Raw genomic sequence first — 3,551 nt, 5'->3', positions numbered from 1 at the left:
CAGGGCTCTAACTACTCTAGCTCCACAATGAAATAGGGTGCAGGCTGTTAGCCAGCCTGCCAGCATAGTGGAGTCTGCCACTAGCACAATCAGTGTAGTCAGCTCAGCTATCCCCATTGAGACCGTGTATGTGCCTCGACCTAGGTTGGGCAAAACTAAACATGGCGGTGTTCGCCTTAGCAATCTCACTCGGATAAAGACCACCTCCATTCCTGTCATTATTGAAAGAGATCATGATACCTCACATCTCAAAATAGGGCAACTTAATGTTAGATCCCTTACTTCGAAGGCAATTATAGTCAATGAACTAATCCCTGATCATAATCTTGATGTGATTGGCCTGACTGAAACATGGCTTAAGCCTGATGAATTTACTGTGTTAAATGAGGCCTCACCTCCTGGCTACACTAGTGACCATATCCCCCGTGCATCCCGCAAAGGCGGAGGTGTTGCTAACATTTATGATAGCAAATTTCAATTTACAAAAAAATGACGTTTTCGTCTTGAGTTTCTTGTCATGAAATCTATGCATCCTACTCAATCACTTTTTATAGCTACTGTTTACAGGCCTCCTGGGCCATATACAGCGTTCCTCATAGAGTTCCCTGAATTCCTATCGGACCTTGTAGTCATAGCAGATCATATTCTAATCTTTGGTGACTTTAATATTCACATGGAAAAGTCCACAGACCCACTCCAAAAGGCTTTCGGAGCCATCATCGACTCAATGGGTTTTGTCTAACATGTCTCTGGACCTACTCACTGTCACAGTCATACTATGGACCTAGTTTTGTTCCATGGAATAAATGTTGTGGATCTTAATGTTTTTCCTCATAATCCTGGACTATCGGACCACCATTTTATTACATTTGCAATTGAAACAATTAATCTGCTCAGACCCCAACCACGGAACATCAAAAATCGTGCTATAAACAACAAAGATTCCTTGATAGTCCTTCCAGACTCCCTCTGTCTACCGAAGGACACCAGAGGACAAAAATCAGTTAACCACCTAACTGAGGAACTCAATTTAACCTTGATGCAGTTGCACCCCTAACAACTAAAAACATTTCTCATAAGAAACTAGCTCCCTGGTATACAGAAAATACCCGAGCTCTGAAGCAAGCTTCCAGAAAATTGGAACGGAAATGGAGCCACACAAAACTGGAAGTCTTCCGACTAGCTTGGAAAGACAGTACCGTGCAGTATCGAAGAGCCCTTACTGCTGCTCGATCATCCTATTTTTCCAACATAATTGAGGAAAATAAGAACAATCCGAAATTCCTTTTTTCGCAAAGCTAACTAAAAAGCAGCATTCCTCAAAAGAGGATGGCTTTCACTTCAGCAGTAATACATTAATAAACTTCTTTGATGAAAATAAACAAATGATGGACTCCTCTTTAAATCTGAGTATCCTTTCAAAGCTCAGTTGTCCTGAGTCTGCATAACTCTGCCAGGACCTAGAATCAAGAGAGACACTCAAGTGTTTTAGTACTATAGCTCTTGACACAATGATGAAAATAATAATGGCCTCTAAACCTTCAAGCTACATACTGGACCCTATTCCAACTAAACTAATGAAAGAGCTGCTTCCTGTTGAACATAATAAATGACATTCTATCCACCGGATGTGTACCAAACTCACTAAAAGTGGCAGTAATAAAGCCTCTCTTGAAAAAGCCAAACCTTGACCCAGAAAATATAAAAAACTATCGGCCTGTATCGAATCTTCCATTCCTCTCAAAAATGTTAGAAAAGACTGTTGCGCAGCAACTCACTGCCTTCCCGAAGACAAACAATGTATATGAAATGCTTCAGTCTGGTTTTAGACCCCATCATAGCACTGAGCCTGCACTGGTGAAGGTGGTAAATTACCTTTTAATGGCATCAGACCGAGGCTCTGCATCTTTCCTCATGCTCCTAGACCTTAGTGCTGCTTTTGATACCATTGATCACCACATTCTTTTGGAGAGATTGGAAACCCAAATTGGTTTACACTGACAAGTTCTGGCCTGGTTTAGATCTTATCTGTCGGAAAGATATCAGTTTGTCTCTGTGAATGGTTTGTCCTCTGACAAATCAACTGTAAATTTCGGTGTTCCTCAAGGTTCCGTTTCAGGACCACTATTGTTTTCACTATATATTTTACATCTTGGGGATGTCATTCAAAAACAATGTTAACTTTCACTGCTATGCAGATGACACACAGCTGTACATTTCAATGAAACATGGTGAAGCCCCAAAATTGACCTCGCTAGAAGCATGTGTTTCAGACATAAGGAAGTGGATGGCTGCAAACTTTCTACTTTTAAACTCGGACAAAACAGAGATGCTTGTTCTAGGTCCCAAGAAACAAAGAGATCTTCTGTTGAATCTGACAATTAATCTTAATGGTTGTACAGTCGTCTCAAATAAAACTGAAGGACCTCGGCGTTACTCTGGACCCCGATCTCTCTTTTGAAGAACACATCAAGACTGTTTCAAGGACAGCTTTTTTCCATTTACGTAACATTGCAAAAATCAGAAACTTTCTGTCGAAAAGTGATGCAGAAAAATGAATCTATGCTTGTCACTTCTAGGTTAGACTACTGCAATGCTCTACTTTCCGGCTACCCGGATAAAGCACTAAAACTTCAGTTAGTGCTAAATACGGCTGCTCGAATCCTGACTATACTGGCTTCCTGTCAAGGCAGGGGCTGATTTCAAGGTTTTACTGCTAACCTACAAAGGATTACATGGGCTTGCTCCTACCTACCTCTCTGATTTGGTCCTGCCATACATACCTACACGTAAGCTACGGTCACAAGACGCAGGCCTCCTAATTGTCCCTAGAATTTCTAAGCAAACAGCTGGAGGCAGGGCTTTCTCCTATAGAGCTCCATTTTTTATGGAACGGTCTGCCTACCCATGTCAGAGACGCAAACTCGGTCTCAACCTTTAAGTCTTTACTGAAGACTCATCTCTTCAATGGGTCATATGATTGAGTGTAGTCTGGCCCAGGAAGGTGAACGGAAGGTGAGCATGGCGCGTAACGCCAGGGTAGTGGTTTCGATTCCCGGCCACCCATCTGTATGCACACATACAAGTCATAAAAGCGTCTGCTAAATGGCATATTTTTTTATTATATTTTTTTGAACGCCCTTGCTAAAAGCGTCTGCTAAATGGCATGTGGCATTTTTTTATTATATTTTTTTTGAACTCTGCCTGGCCGGTTCCCCTCTTTCCACTGGGATTCTCTGCCTCTAACCCTATTACAGGGGCTGAGTCACTGGCTTACTAGGGCTCTTTCATACCGTCCCTAGGAGGGGTGCGTCACTTGAGTGGGTTGAGTCATTGATGTGATCTTCCTTTCTGGGTTGTTGCACCCCCTTGGGTTGTGCCGTGGCGGAGATCTTTGTGGGCTATACTCGGCCTTGTCTCAGGATGGTAAGTTGGTGGTTGAAGATATCCCTCTAGTGGTGTGGGGGCTGTGCTTTGGCAAAGTGGGTGGGGTTATATCCTTTCTGTTTGGCCCTGTTTGGGGGTGTCATTGGATGGGGCCACAGTGTCTC

This window comes from Oncorhynchus keta, chromosome 22, assembly GCF_023373465.1.
Source record: "Oncorhynchus keta strain PuntledgeMale-10-30-2019 chromosome 22, Oket_V2, whole genome shotgun sequence".
Classification (NCBI taxonomy): Eukaryota; Metazoa; Chordata; class Actinopteri; order Salmoniformes; family Salmonidae; genus Oncorhynchus; species Oncorhynchus keta.
This window is presented reverse-complemented; position numbering follows the sequence as displayed.